This window comes from Nannospalax galili, unplaced genomic scaffold, assembly GCF_000622305.1.
Source record: "Nannospalax galili isolate Female #2095 unplaced genomic scaffold, S.galili_v1.0 scaffold879, whole genome shotgun sequence".
In the NCBI taxonomy this organism is placed as follows: Eukaryota; Metazoa; Chordata; class Mammalia; order Rodentia; family Spalacidae; genus Nannospalax; species Nannospalax galili.
The window spans coordinates 489,344-506,339 of NW_008346261.1; the positions used below are offsets into that span (position 1 = coordinate 489,344).

Consider the following 16,996-nt stretch of genomic DNA (forward strand, 5'->3'; position numbering starts at 1 on the left):
TGATCGGGAGTTTTCTTGATACAGACCACATCACATTGTAAATACAAAGCAGCCACACATCTCGGCCTTATATAGTTTCACCTCAGAATCAGTGATGGTGTGCTGCGTCTTGACTTCTCTTTCCACATCACTGTTTACTTGTGGACTGAAGTTTCCATGAGTGTGTTTTAATTTTTGCCAAGAAAAATCAATCATGTGCACCGTAGCTCTGCTTTGAATTTTCTGCCTCATCGGGCACAGAGTGTATACATAGTATATGCATGCTGTACGGGGAAAGTCTTCTTTGGGATGGTTTAGCACCTGGGGTTTTGCTCTTTCCATGGACTTTGTTGCCTGAGGTCAGGCAGTCTTGTTTTCTAATCTGTTGTTTTAAAAACCTAACGTTTTCCTAGTGAATTTCTGTTCCTCTGAGTTCCTGTGTCATCCTTTGAAAATGTTGGTATAACATTATGCTAGTTTTGACATTTGCTATACACCAAAAATCACACTCATTTTAAATATTTTCATGTCATTTTCTGTTACTGAACAGAGATAGCAGACGAGTTCTTATGCAAAGTGTTTAGAAAAGAGCAGCCTCCCAAGTCCTTCCTGAAAATAAGATGTTTCCTTTAAAAAAAAATCACAAGATGTGGTGACTGAAGCCTGTGATCCCAGGACCCTGGAGGCTGAAGCAGGAGACTAGTCATGAGTTTGAGGTCAGCCTACACTACAGTGAGACCTCACATCAAAAAGAATTAAATTCACTAATTGAAGAAACTGCGAAAGAAAGATACTTGTTGTTTTTAGTGGGCTATATTCTTTAGAGCAGTTTGAGTTGTATAGAAACATTTAGAAGAGGTGTGGGGTAGGGACTGGGGAGGTGTTTGCGGCATAAACACCAGGATCCGAGTTCATTTCCCAGCACCTACTGACCTCAGGCTTCCAGGTGTAGGTGTGTGCACACGGACAGACAGACAAGGCAGGCATGCACGCATGCACGTGTACACACACACACACACACACACACACACACACACACACACACACTCACACACACAGAGCAGAAAGTATAGCTGTTGCCATGTTTGAGGAAAATAGGATAACCTGTGGAGAATCTTTCAGAACTCCAGATAATATAACAGCTCTGAATTATACCTTTAAAGTACAGCTCTATAAACACTGCAGTGTTTTTAAAAGTCTAATTAAACTATTTAAATAGTTTATCTTTTGTGTGTTCAGATAAATTCTTTTGAAATAAATCCCACAAGAAAACATAAATGCCAGAAATTAATGTAACTACCCTTGAGCCTAACAGATTTTTTTGTTGTTGTTTTTTTCTTTTTTCTACTTGTGAAATATTTTTAGTTTTCTGCTCTTTTTTGCCCTGGCAAATCAGAAACAGTTTCCATTCTTATTATTAATGGTTAACAACACATGCCTCTAGAGGGCAATATTTTCTCAGCTTTTCATTAATTATAATCTAGGCAACCCTGGTCTGAACTTGGGCACTCTGGGCATGGAGGCCATGCCAGGTCTTATTTAATCCCCGCTTTGTTTTTAGTGTGTTTGCTGTGATTTATTCACCCAAAGTCTTCCCAGGAAATAGATTTTGGAAATGCATTGCCATCAACTTTTTTTCTTTTGTAGTACTTTCTTTTTGAGAATGATATAGATTGTTTGTTGCTATGAATGAATTCCAATAGTTGCCTGGAGGGAAGATTTTTAGTTGTGCCATTTTCGTGGGTAATATCTGTGTGCCCCAGCCTTCCTGTCTTGGAGCATCTGGGCCCTGCTTTTGATGACTTTTTACCAGTGTACCTCAAGATACCAGAGTGACTGACTCAATCACAACTGAGGCGTGATTAGGGCTGTTAGCTCAGCTCAATTAACATTGATTGGACCTTTGTTGTTTACCCTTTAAATACAAATTCTAATTTTTAACAGAGAAACGGTGCACATTTAGTTTTATGATGTACTTTCCTGCCCTGCCCTCTCCTACCACACTGGGTCATTTTCCAGGGGCCTCTTCTTTCAACGCCTCATAATGTTCTCTCTGCTGTTTTCTTTTTCACCCTTCTCTGGAACCCCTGTTAGCTGATCGCCTACACTGAGTCCCTAACTTTTTATATGCTTTTTGTCTTTTTTTCTCTTTTCTTACCTTTTTGTCCTGTTGCTTTCTTATTCCTACACTGTGTTCTCAAGAGACTTTTCTTTGAGTGTTTCTTTCATTATCAGTCCTTTTTATATTTTGTATATGTCCTATTGTTTATCTCTTAGAATTAATCTTTAAAAATGTTTTTTGTTTTTTTTCCTGCTGGTATTGTCTCCATTATTCTATTAGTTTTTTTTTTTTTCTGTTTCTTTTCTGTCTTTTTCTTTTAATTTTCTTTCTCAACCCTGACTATACATAATAATCAAACTGGATAGATTTTAAAAGTGTTGATGCTGAGAGCTCATCACTGTGATTAAACCAAAATACTGATTTCAGTCTCCAATCCTTGACTGAACACGGGATGATAAGTACTGTTTCAATGTTTAGTTTTAATCTTCGGACTAGGAAGGACATATTTGTAGGTCCCAGGGCCCATCAGGGAGGACTGGTCCCTTTATTAGGGGTACCCTAATAATTCTTTCCTCACTTAGATTGATCACTGTCCTCCTAGAGGAATCCTGTCTTCCATTCTGGGAGTACTGAGGTAGTGAAGACTTTCACACTCTGAAGTAGGTTTTGAAAGAGTTGAAGCAGGTAAAATATTTCAGTCAAGGGGTTAGAATAATAAAATGATTTGGAGAAGCCCTTTGCATATTCTCATTTCCTTTTCTAGAGGAGATGATAGCTAAGAAAGAATTCTGCTGTGGCCCCACTGCAATGGGAATTCTGTTGAAACCTAGAGATGGAATTTTTAGTTGTTAGTGTGAAAAAAAAAATGTCAAAATGACTTATCAGTAACTCATCTTTGAAGAGGTGTGAATGTTTATGTATTGATCAAAAGGAAGTTCTGACTTTTTTTTTTCAATATTTGATCTTAGAGAGGGGAATGAGAGTAGGTAGCAAGCTTCTTAAGATCTATAACAACTAGCATCTTCATAAGGTACCCAAGTGAACAGATTTAGAAATCATCAGACTTGTGTGTGGTAGATAAAGTAGTTTTGAGATTTAATTATCTGAACAAGAAATAGAAATTTGTTGATAATTATAGTCTACAAAATGGCTAAAAAGAAAAGAAAAAAAAAAAAAAACAAAAACCAGAAACAAAAGAAAAGTGGGGCCAGCACTTTGCCAGGGTGATGCATACTGGGAAGTAAAGACTAGGGTGGTTCTCCGCATTACAGGACCGATGGCATTTGAATTTGAAGGAGGATGAGGGAAGGAAGAGGATTTCGGGGTCATTGAAAGAGCTATGCACATTGGTTGAAGTGTTTTTGCAGGTGAGAATTTTGAAGCCACACGAGGCACCAGAGAGAACATATTTCTGAATGAAACGGAGGAATTCTGTGGGCATGGCCATTCCTGGGGACTTGAGAAGAGACAGGCTCTCCATGTTCAATATAAAGAGCCATCCTGGCTAGCAAGTGCTTTGTAAATGTCCAGTAATATTTCCTAGACTCATCTGAAACATGTTCACCTTTCAAAAAAAATCACAGATAACAAAAAAAATCAGTGATAGTACAGACCAGTGAAAGTGGTTTTGCAGTAGTGTTTCTGCAGGTGAGAGTCCCAGGGAGAGAAATTGCTCCCTCTCAGGTGTGGTGTATCCAAGGATGCTCAAGGAGTCACACCTCTGTGCCTCTAATGCACAAGGATTTCCTGCATAAAGTGTTTTTATGGGTAGAGGTTAAATTAAATTAAATTCATGGGTATGCTTTTGCAAAACTAAAGTTGAACAGCTGGGATTTGATTTACTTATTAGTACTCTTATGTGTGCTAAATATAAGAATTTTTCATTAGCAATTATTTTTTCAGAAATTATTTTAGGCAACCAAAATGGAGGGATAGTTTCTCGTCCCCCCTCCCCTTCTTCTTCTTGACTAGTATATGTAAGCACATTTCAATGGAAAGCTATTTAAATGTTTTGAAGCTGGAAATAAAATATATGTGAATAGAAAAGGGTTTATCTTCTCTTTCGTCAGAAACTGCTGATTTGGCCCTTTTACACTGTACTCCCATCTTTAGGACTGTTAAGATCTGTTGCTCGTTCCCATCTGAAGGAAATGCATCTTTGACACTTCTCATGACCTGAGTCATGATGCTGAAAAGGAGCCAGAAAATATTCTTAACAGTCATGGGTAGTAAGAAGGAAGTCTTCCGTTAGTGAAGGGGGGAGGTGGTGACGGTGGAACTGCTGGGATTGGAAACCCGGGGGAGGGGGGGGGGGAATTCTTGCTATTTTGGTTTTTATCTTTTCTTGATTATTAGGAAAAATGCTTGCTTTTCATTGCTATATTTGTTATTCAACATAACATACGTTGATTTTAATACTTGTTTAGTTTTTTATAAGAGTCTCATGTAGCCCAAAGTGTCTTGGAACTTGCTATATAACCAAGGATACCCTTGATCTGTTGATCACATACAGCTTTTGATTTTAGTATTTAATTGTTCTTCAAATGAATGTGGTTAAAAAAAAAGAAGTGCCAAATGTCAAATCATTGTTCTGGTGTCATGCCTTAAGAAAATGTCCTTTTAAAAAAGATAGGTGGTAGAATCACCCTACAATCTCTGTCCTTGGGCAGTTGAGGCAGGAGGATCTCCCTGAGTTCAAGGTCATTGTGTAAATAAAAAAAGTAAATAAAAGGAAAATATGCTTTATGCATTGCAGTTAATTCAGTATTTCATTTTATTGCACTTGAGTTTTTTGGTTTTGTTTTTGAATGCTGTCTTGATACTTTTGCATTTTATATATTTACCAGTTTAAGTAATAAAGTTATGCTTGATAAATCAATCTGATAAAATTCTGTATTTTTCCTTGGATATTAAGTGTATTTTTTGCTTGCTCTATTGTTGTGATGCAAAACTAATAGTGAGATAAAGATGGGAGAGCTGATGTAGAGCACTGTAGGAAATAATTTTAGGAGTTGTCATTCTTTGGGGATCTCATCTTACCCCAAGTTTGCTCTCAGAGATTAGAATTTGGTGCTTTGATTCTGGGACTTTTATTCAGACCAAAGGAACTGAGTTCTGAACATTTAGTTCTAGGGCTGATCTGAGCTTGCTTTGGAGGAGTGTGAAGTTCCCTGGTGCTTCAATCGGTAGATTTGGGAGGACTTTGGATTTTCTTATTTTGTTTTTCTGTTTTGAGATGGGGGTATTGCCCTGTCACCCTTACTGGCCTGGTGCTCACTGTGTGGGCCAGGCTTGCCTCACTCTCAAGGCCATCTTCCTGCCTCAGCACCTCAGGTACTGGGATTATAGCTGTGAGTCACTGCGTGGGAATTTGGATCTCAAAATAAAAGGCCCAGATTCTTTTCTCTCATTGTTTTCTACTTATGCAAAGCATTAGCAGAGTGTTCAGAGGAGGAGCAGTCAGTCTGTCTCACCCCTTGCATAGATATCCAGGTAAACATCAGTCATTTACTGGTTTTTCACCTTTTATTGTTTAGTGAGTGCCAGACTATACTTCTAAAATATTTGAAATGAGTTAAAATTAATAAAAGTTCTTAAGTATTAAGAACACTAGCTTTTGGGCAGAAGGCATGGTGAGGGAGGTGATCTCTGTGAGTTCTAGGCCAGCCAGTTCCTTGGTGAGACCCCGTCTGTATCAAAAAACAAATGCACAAACAGCAGCAACTAGAGCCCCAGCCCTTAAGGCATTTTTTGCTCCTGAGATCTTGGAGTACTCCAAGAATGATAAACTGAAGGAATGAACTTCCCACTCTTGGACAGATTTTATTCTTTCAGTTTATAAATTGGTTTGATTGTATAATGTATGAATAAATCAAAAATAGTTTTTGCCCCTCCATAGACCCCTCACGTTTTCTCTTCCTCCTGAGTGTTCCGCCATCGTGGGAACTCTAAGTCTTTGCCTCATCTCCTTGTTCCAGTCTTTTCTTTTTTCCACCCATTTTTTAACACTGCTTATTCTGGCCCATATCCTGCCCTTTTTTGAGTAAATTCTACTTACTGTGCTTGTAGTTTTAGTAATAGTGATTGTTTATTTCTGAATTTTAGTCATATATCAAGTTTCTAAATTCACTGAATTTATGTCAGCTTTAAGGAAGTAAAAGTGCTTAAATTTAAAGCAGGCAGCACTTTCAGAATAACGAACAGTTGAGATATTCAGAATGAGAAAGAATATCTAGTGAATTATTTACATGTATGTGTAAATACATATCATAAATACATAGTTTGCATAAGAATCACTTAATGATCAGTTCTCTTGAAAGTTTGCTTTAACCCTCCCCACGCTCACCACCTGTGCCTTCTAAGCGGCACTATGTGTGGTGACAGAAGTGATGCTGTGTCATTAGTAACCACAGTCTCCACCTTGAAAAAGATGGAGTTTTTCCCCATCGTTTTTGTAGGAGCGTTATCTTCCTACCCACCCCTCCACTTACCCCTTGGGTACCTATGGTCATGAGTCTGTGGTGCCGTGAACAGTTTCCTTGGAAAGAGCAACACGTGTTTTTGCTTGAAATAAAAATTTGCAATGTTTGTGGTCTGTTGCCGCTAAAAGAAATCGTAGAGAATAGGGAATCAAGTTGGAATTTTCCTTAAGTATCTTGTCTCTTTGTATGTCTCCTAAGCTGCTTGTTAAAATGTGTGCACGTCTACATGTCTAGAGCTCCTTTTCTTTTCATCTTGGGTTCAGCTCCCTGGCTTCTGCGAACAAGCATTGCTTCCGCCCAGCTTGGTATGTGGGTCAGAAGGCACTGTTTCTCACCAGGGTGCTGCTGTTTCCTTTTCCTAGTTGAGTAGATTACAGATTATACTGGAACATGCCTGAGAAAAGGTCAAAAAGGAGGGTGAAAGTCCTGGAACTGCAGCTGGGAAGCTTGTCATTCCCATCCAGGAAAGGCGAGGGGACGAGGGAGGGGGTGAGGGGAAGAGAGAGGGAGGAGGAGGGAGATGAAGAGGGAGGAGAAAGGGGGGGTTTCCCATCTCAACCCAAAGCAGCCTCTATGCAGGAAATTCCCATTTGCACTAGATACTTTCTTTTATATTTTGAAAGGATTTAATTTGGTTTTGATTAAGTAATTATTGAAAGTTAGGTTGAGAAAGCTTTAATACTGAGTTAGATGGCAAGTGGGCGCTCCACAGTGTTTGAACGTTTCAGAGCTGAAATTTCCAGCGATTGTTTCTGAACAAGCTACCATTGTACTCTTTTTGACAGAGTCTAGAAGTCAGCTTTTCAACTCTAGAATTAACTTAAACTCCTTGGTAAATTTTGCATTTCTATCCCACCAGATCCATGACAGGATATTAAAAGCAGACTGGAAGTTTTGATCTACGGAATGAAAAATGCACACACAGAACCCCCCAGAACAGGTTACCTAGTTTTTCTTTTGGAAATGGCGCAGGCAGGAGGATGTCTGTGTGACTTCTTAGAGCATGGAAAGTGTTGGAAAGAGTATGGAGATCATGGAACTATTTGGAAAAGAAAGGGCTGTTTCTGTAGATTAGTCTTTCTGGTGTGCCAGGAACTCACATTACTTTGGAGTTTAGTATATCCTCATCAATCCATTTCCAAATGCATGCGTTCAGAAGTAGTAGTCCTGGGACCTGAGGGACGATGTGGAGAACCTCAGATTGGATCCCTTGAGTGTGTAGAGAGTGGTGAGAGCAGACTTTGATACAACTGAAGGGAGTCTGGTCTACAGAGTCACAGTACAGGGTCTTTGGCTAGCCTGGTCTATGGAGTTGTAGCACAGGGTCTGTGGTTAGCCTTCTGAAAGTAGACTGCCTGTGAGTAAGGTCTGCCCACAAGACAGGAACTCTGACTCCAGACTTCCTTCCAACTGCGCTCTCCCATTAGGCACCATTAATTTGCTTTTGTATGTGAATCTTAGCATTTCTATGCCAGTTTTCCCCCAAGTCCTTATTGACCACAGATGGACAGCAGCGTGCTTTACCCCCCAGACATTCCCTTTTTGTTCCACTGTTGCACTTCCTTCATACTTTCTGGAGAAATCTTCTTTGAGACCCCCTGGTGACAACCTGTAGCTCATGCCACTAGAAACCCATACCAAGCATTTCCTCTCTCTTAATGATATGAATCTCTTGTAAAGGTTGTTTCTGAGCTATGACTTACTCCTTTGATTGCTGAATGTTATTTTTGATGATTTAATTTTCCTTGGTTCAGCATATGGAGAGCAGTAGAGAGTATGGTCAGAGAGGCATTTGACTTCATTCATTCATATTTTTCTTTTGTTTGCATTGAAGAAAAAACCCCAACGTGCACATAGTTCACTGATACTAACTCTAGTATTTAGCATAATGTGAAATGTTCAGCAATTTCAGGGTCTTGCTTTCCTTAGAAATGTCTGGTGTTGGCAGTTTGCCATGTTCACGTGCTCTCACATCTCTGCATCCAGAAGCTGGAAAGCCAGTCCTGCAGCTTCTGCACAGAGGGTAAAGATAAACCCGATAGGACCCAGCTTCCTAGCAGCACTACCTGGGAGTTGCTGCTGATGTCTTTTCCACAAATGTCCAAGTTTGTCAAAGCCCAGTAAATCTTGGAAAGTTTATTTTCCTTGTAGCATCTGTGTTTTATAATGGGTCTTTTAATTTGTTTTTACTTTGTCTGCAGGGATTTCTTTTGTCCGGAGTTTTCAGACTCTTGTCTTTTTTTCTTTCCTGTGGAAGTGAGTCCGTTAATGATGACTGGTTTGGGAATATACCTCTCAGCAAAACTGACCTGACAGCCGTTCCTCCGGTGCAGCCACAAAGCCCATTGTTATTTTCTCTGTCCACTTTCATCCTCAACTTAATCCATTTGCCTCTGCGTTTTCATAGTATAAAACTTTTGGGAAACATAATTGGGGACAGTGATAAATAGGATCACATTTTAAAGTTTGCAAAACTTGTAAGCAGATGGTGCTTTGCCCATCTCCCTTGTGCAGTCAGTGGGACCATGTGACAGCAGCATCCAGCACAAAGTTCTGTCACTCTTTATCTGCAGGTGGCAAGGGTTAAGAAATACTGTAGACATTATTCATTTTTTCAGAAATGCAGATTCGTTCTCCATAAACACAGAAAGTCAGTGGTTGGACCCTGAAACCAGCTCTTCTGGTTTAGTGCTTCATACTGTAACAATAAAATCAATGATAGTAAACACAGCTGAGAACAGGCCAAACCAAAAGAGCATCACTTTCAACAGGAGGAGGAGAATCTTTTCAAATTCTGATTTTTAATGATACTCTGTTCTGAAATCAATTCCTGCTTTAATTTATTGAGAAGCCCTGTTACTGGAATTTGGTCCCCACCTCCCCATGAGAAGCCTATCTATCACGGGGACTGGTTACCCTCTAAGGGATCAAAGCTCTGGTGGATTTGGACAAAGACCCAAAAGCCTGAAGGCTTATGCAAGTTTATCTATATAGACTAAGCCCAAAAAACTGGGATGAGAGTCTTAGAAGAGCTTATTTTCTCATGAGATTTTTGGGACTTCCTCTGTCTGGTTGTGCCAGAAATACTGTGAGAATATCCATTCTCATGGCATCCGTCACTTTCAGGTCTTGTCCCAGCTGGAATTTGAAAGTGTAATGGTGTGTGAAATATTTTATAGATCTTAAGGCTTCATGAAGTCCCCTACTAAAACCGCAATTAAGCAGTGTCTGTTCTACTTACTTGATAAGAAAAAGAAAAATATGTAAGGACAGTGTCTTCTTAAGTTCCGGGAGGAGTTTCACTTTTTTGTTACTGTCTTTTGTATTCCTGAGAGTCAGCACAAAGAAGAGGAAAACTAGGCAAAGGCTGGCTCTAGTTCCAGAACAGACACTCCATGTTAGTATCTTTCTGCTTGACCTCACTGTTCCATGATGAAATATCCTGTGTAGAAAGCTAGCCTTGGTTAACCACCGGGAAGTGTCCAAATACTTGTTCCCAAAGTTGCTAAGCCCAGCCCAGGCTCCTGGTCGGTATTAACATGAGACTGAGCAGGATAGAAAGCCACACTCCCATTTCTTGGTTCTTTGTTTATTTACCCTTTCCCCTTTAATTTGAGACAGGGATTCACAATGTAACCCCTGCTGGCCTTGAACTACTGTATCAGCCTCTCAGCTGCTGGGATTTTACCATGTGCTACCATGTTTGCCCTTTTCTGAAGTATTTTGAGTGCTCTCCAAAGATATTTTTTTCTTCTATTGAGCATACTGGAGGTATTTTTTTCCTCTGTCTCTTGGAAAATATATTTAATTCATTCAGCAGCCATCTCCAGTTCCCATCCATGTGGTCACAGTGGTAGGATCTCACTTTTTTTGTATGGCTAAATAGCGCTTTCTCCCCCAACCCCCACCCTCCGTATTGCATTTTCTGTATCCATTCAAAATTCCTGCATTAAACATGGGAGCACAAATTTATCATTCATATATTGATTTAATTTCCTTAAAATTTGTGCCCAGAATTAGAACTGCTGGATCAAACAGCAGTCCTGGTTTTAACTTTCTGATGAACCTTTCCCGTCAAGCTTGCGTTAATGTCTTCTTACACCAGTGGTGCACAAGTTCCCTTCCTCACACTCTTGCACTGTCGTCTACCTCATTGTTTTCATTCGAGATGCTCTTGGTGCCTGAGTACTCTCTGAGATTCAATACAAGGATTTGAGTTATCGTTGCTAGTTCTGTGAAGGTCACTGGTGTTTGATGTAGAGTTCATTGGATTTGTCAATTGCTTGGGGAAGCATGGACATTTTAATGATACTTTTTAAAACTATGATCATAAGGGGCTGGAGAGATGGCCTAGCAGTTAAGAGCACTGGTTGCTCTTGGAGAGGACCTAGGTTCAGTTCCCAGCACCCACATGGCAGCTGACAGCTGTCCATAACTCCAGTTCCAGGGGATCTGGTATCTTCTTCTGACCTCCATAGGTGCTACGTGACACGGGTCTGCCTACCCACATGCATGCAATATGCTCATACATATAAAAAAAATAAATAAATATATTTTAAAAAGCTATGAACATAAGATGTCTTTTAATTTTTTTGTTGTTGTTTCCTTCCCAAATTTGTTTTCTCAGCATTTTGTACTTTTCTTTCTTCTTTGCTGCATTGGGAATTAAACCCAGCAACTTGCATGTGCTAGCTAGGCTAATGGTCTACCACAGAACTGCATCTCAGTCTATAGTTTTTATTTTATAGATCTTTTCATCTCTGTCTAAATTATTACTAAGGCTTTTTATTATTTGTTTGCTTATATTTTGGTTTTTGTTTGTTTTCGAGACCGGGTCTTCCTGTAGTCACAGCTGGCCTGAAACTTACTATACAGACCAAGGTTGGCCTCTTCTCACATAGATCTGCCTGCCTCTGCCTCCTGAGTGCTGGGATTAAAGATGTACACTACCACACCCAGCTTTTTTTTTTTTGACAAGGTATTATGTAACACTTTCTGGGTTTGGCCCCTTATGTAGGTGAGGGTGTCATTAAACTTTCTGATCCTCCTGCTGTTACCTCTCCAGTGCTGGGATCATAGTTGTGAGCACCTTGCCTGGTATATGTGGTGCCAGAAATTGAGCTCAGGGCTTTGTGTAATGCTAGGTAAACACTCTATCTATCAAGGGAACTATATCCCCAGGCCCTAGGTATTTTTAGTAGCTATTAAAAATAGGTATTAAATTATCTGTTCAGATAATCTATTAATTCCTAGTTCAGACAGTCTACTTGATCATATAAAAAAAACCTACTAGGTTTTTGTAGAACACATTTACTTTTTCATTTAAGCTATATTAGCTTGGAATATATAGCTCTGTGGCAGAGTACTTGCCTGTGTACATATGTTTGATCTCTAGGACCGCTCCCTCCCCCCAAAAATAATACAAAGAAAAAAGTGTGTGTGAACTATGTTTACTCTGTTTATAAACTTCTTTCCAAATCCAGTAATGTGTAAAACAGACACTACCACTCTGATATGAACATAAAATCTCCACAACTTACTCTACTCTCTCCTGAATACTGTATTCCACACAGAGGCTATATTATAAACATGGTCTAAGAGAAAGGGACACTGTAGACATTTGGCTGGTGGTTGAGCAGGGTGAGGGGGAAAAGTCTCAGTGACTGTGCATGATGTGAGATTGACCTGCATCCTAGGGACAGAGAGAGTGAAGCTTTGTGAGTCATAGCTAGTGAACAACCACACTGGGATGTTAGGATGTCTCAGAGAATCACTTCATGTTTCTATACCACTGGTTTTTGTTTGTTTGTTTTTGAGACAGGGTCTTTCTGTAGCCCCAGCTGGTCTGCAACTCACTCTATAGACCAGGCTGGCCTTGATCCATAGAGACCCACTTGCCTCTACTTTCCAAGTGCTGGGATTAAAGATGCGAGCCATCATGCCTAGCTGTATACCATGTTTTTTTTCTGTCTTTTTTTTTTTTTAAATCCCCCTGAGTTCTGGTTATACAATGCTCTACCATTAAGCCACATTCCCAGATCTACTTACCACTAAAATTTAACATCTGTACTGTTTCCTTGCTGAAGAATTTTCCCTAGTTTCTAGACTTTTTCTTCTAGGCCAGGCATAATAGGGCATACTTGTAATCCAGTACTAGGGAGGTTGAAACAGGCAGAACTTGAGTTAGAGGCCAGCCTGGGCTACACAGTATCACAAAGAAAGTACTCCTAAAATGGAAATACATTCATCTTCCCACTGCCTGTGCTACACGTCATTTGTGGAATCTGTCTGCTCCCACAATGGCATCCCTGCCACCCCGTTCCTTTATATTCTCCTTCATGCCTAAAATTTCCCTGCTCCCCAGCCCTTTATCTAAGTAGGTCAACCCCCATGTGGTCTATGAGCCCATTTCCAAATAATTGTTCCCACATGTACTTATCTTTAGTTCTAGACAATTAGCACTTAATCATTCCTGTTTCATGCATGTTAGACTAAGCTTTGTGATAAATGGGAATACCATTCCTCACAACATGCTCTTAGGCTAAGGAACTCACCAGATATTTGTTTATTAGCCGACAGATGTGTATAGCATACACAGCTCTTGAATTTCATCAGCCGTGGCATTTTGATGTTGGAGTCACTTCAATGTGTGCAGTCATCTATACTGAATTTTCAGTCACTTCTGTCTTAGTAAGTCTTGAGAGTGTGATAAGCACTTGGAATGACTCGACTATTTCTTCTTTTATTATATCACAGATATAAAATATAATGGGGTTCTCTTACCCATCTTTTCTACACAGTTCTCTGTTGCATATATGTAACATTATTGTCTGATTCATTGGCTAGCCTGAAGCATCTTGTGTACCTTATAACTGCTGTCTAATATTATCCTAGCAGTAGGTGTAAATTGCTTCTACGAGCTTTAATGCAGTTGGAAATTGCTGGTATTGGGAGATAAAACTTTGTTTGCCTGAGTTCCTTATCAGCCTCACTGTTTTACAAAAGTGACTTATACCAAATCTTAACTTAATTCCACAGTGTGATAAAAACAGATGCATGTTCCCATGAGGAATGGTGTTTGGTAAAGCCATGCCCTGATTTGGGAGCCTCCATCATCTCAGAACTCTGAAGCTGGCACTCTTGCCTTTTTGCCGCCCCTGAAGTTGCCATTAGACACTCTTTGAAAGTTCTGTCTTTATCCTGAACCATGCTATTTTAAACGTGAATGTCTTTCAGAAATAAGCTATCAATGAAGACCACATTTGCTTCAGTTCAAATTATTTAAAAAGTATTTAAATATTGTTACAAATATAAATGGGGGCAGGGCTGAGGGATGGCTTAGCAGTTAAGAGCACTGACTGCTTTTGCAGAGGACCTGAGTTCAGTTCCCAGCACCCACATGGTAGCTAACAACTGTCTGTAAATTCAATTTCAGGGACCCAACACTGTCTTCTGACTTCTGTGAACATTATATGTACTGGTGCACTTCTGTGCATGCAAAACACTCATACACATTAAATTAAAAAATATATATAAATGGAGCAAATATTTTTTAAAAGTCAGTAACATGACTCACCAGAAAACTATAGAGTTAAAGAAAAGTGGTGATGATGAGGACACCAGCACGGATCGGTGAGATCTAGAAATAGGCTCACGCATGTATGGTCAGTTGATTTTTGACAAAGGTGCAGAGGCAATTAGTATAGAAATGATAATTGTTTTAACAAATGGTGATTGGATAGTTAGATATCTGTATTCCAAACAGTAAACACAGTGAGCCTCAACCCTCTCACCCCTATAAAAACTCACTAAAAATAACTGACTGTCTGATCTTCCCCTCGCTGTTCAAAATTTTACTGGAAGTTGTAACAATTAGGCAGCAAAAGAATAGACATCATCTATACTGGGAAAGAAGTCAAATGCTCTCTTTTTTGAGGATGACATTACCTTTTATGCAGAAAATCCCACGTAGTCCATAATAAATTAGTAGAGCTAAGAAACCAGTTTTACATAAGACATAAGATCAATGAACAAAATTACATGTATTTCTGTACCTTATCAGTAAGCAATCTAAAAAGTTAAGGAAGCAATTCAGGGACTGGGTGTGGTAGCATATGCGTTATAATCTCAGCACTCTGGAGACAGAGGCAGGCATATATCTGTGAGACGGAGGCCACTCTGGTCTACAGAGCAAGTTCTAGGCCAGCTGGGACTACAGGGAGAATTTTTCTTGAGAGTGAAAGAGAGGAGAAAAACAATTCAGGGACTGGTGAGATAGCTCAGAAAGTATGTGAGGACCTGAATTTGATCCCTAGACCCTTGTAAAAAGCTAAGCTCTTGTAATCTCAGCACTGGAGAGGCAGAGATAGGAGAGATAGGAGGATCCTTAGGGTTAGCTGACCAGCCAGCCTGGCTAAATGGTGAACCTTACATCTCAGTGAGAGACTCTGTCTCAAAAAATCAAAACAAAAAACAAGGTGAATGGCTCTTGAGGAATGATACTATGATTGATCTCTGGGCCTTTATACACATGTGTACACTCATACACATGTACACATGTGCACACATGTCACTGCACACATGCACACATATACACCCCTACAAAGAAAACAATTCAATTTATAAATTGCATTAAAATGCTGAAATAGGGCTCTGAGGGATGGTTCAGCAGTTAAGGGCACTCCAGTTTCAAGGGATCCATCATCCTCTTCTGGCTTCCACGGGTACTGCACGCATGTGGTGCACTTACATGCAGGCAAAACATTTCTACACATAAAATAAAAATAAATAAATAAATGCTGAAATATATGGTAATGAATTAATCTAAGATATCTATGCTGGGTTTGTGGCTTGTGCTTACTGTTATACATAACTTGGGAGGCTGAGGCCAGAGAATTGCTTGAGCCCAGGTGTTTAGGGCCAGACTAGGCAACATAGTGAGACTGTCTCATTAAGGGAAAAAAAAAATCATGGGTTGGAGAGATGGCTCAGCAGTTAAGAACACTGACTGCTCTTGCAGAGGACCCAGGTTTGAGTCCTAGAACCCACATGGTGGCTAACAACCATCCATAACTCCAATTCCAGGGGATCCTGTGTCCTTCTCTGGCTTCTGTGGGCATGACAGAGGTGCCCTTACAAACATGCAGACAATACACTCATACACATAAAATAAAAATAAATACATCCAAAAAATTAAAGAGAAACAGAAGACATATAAAACTGTGACCTGAATTGTTAAACAACATTGAAATAAGCACAGAATATATAAGTAAATGGAAAGGTATTTCATATCCTTGGGTTGAAAGACTTGACTGAGTTGAAAGACAATATTGTTAAAGTTTCAGTAGTCACTTGGGTGTTTGGTTCCAGGATGCCAGTGTTTACCAACCATGAAAGTGCTCGATTCCTTTAATAATATGCTGTAGTATTTTTGTATAATCTATGTAGCTCTTCCTGTAAGCTACACCATCTCTGTATTATTTGCCAGACTTAATACAATATAAATGTATGTGATTGTTGTGCTTTATTGTTTATGGAATAATGAAAAGTAAAGAGAAGATACAAATCTGTCCCTAGTGGCATATACCCATAGTCCCAGCATTTGGCAGACCTAAGGACAGGAGGGTTCTAAGTTCAAGACCAGCCTGGGCTATATAGTAAGTTTGAGGATTGATGCAACCATCGGGTCTCTAGGCCTAACTGCATAATATACAAATAGAATGCATGCATAATGATGCCAGAGAGAAACTGAAGACCTGTAAAACACAGGAACTGTCACAGGATATGCCTATGTATCATTTTATTGACATCAATTCAGCATAGTGCTCAGTGCATGGCAAATTTAAGCTTTGTAGTTCGGAACTTTGTGGTATTACCTCCCTACCACCATTTTTGCTTTACAGTTCATTCGGTCCATAGGTTGTGGATCGTTTAGATATGGAGGGCCATTGGGATGTCTCAAATTGATCAAAAGATTCAGATTAATCCCCTCAAAAGACCAAGTAGCTTCTTTTTAGAAATGTATAAAGTATAGTTGAAAAGAGTGAATTCTGTCAGAGCAGTGACCCATCTAAGCTGGATAACCAACTACACTGCCTTTAAAAACATAAGAAACCTGGGAGGTGAGGAGAAGTCTCATGATGTAAAGTGCTTAGTGAGCAAGCATGAGGACTTGAGTTCGAATCCCCAGCATCCATGTAAAAAGCCAGGTGCAGTAGTACACATCTGTAATCCCAGGTTGAGGAGGCTGAGACTGGAAGATCCTTGGAGCTCATTGGCCAGCCAGCCTAGCTGAATCAGTGAGTTCCAGGTTCAGTCAGAAACCTAGTCTGAGAGAGTAAGGTGAAGAGCAAGTGAGGAAGACACTCACATTGATCTTCTAGCCTCTACATGCACATGCATGCACATGTACACACATAAAATACAGAGTGAAAAGACAATCCATCCCCATTCCTAAGACTATAATCTCTGTACT

At 39.7% G+C, this 16,996-nt stretch overlaps 1 protein-coding gene across 11 annotated transcripts in view; it reads left to right on the forward strand.

Annotated features, from left to right (window-relative positions):
• Bcas3 (BCAS3 microtubule associated cell migration factor) overlaps positions 1 to 16,996 on the forward strand; it is a 602,200-nt gene that overhangs the window by 223,414 nt on the left and 361,790 nt on the right. The window lies entirely within an intron of this gene.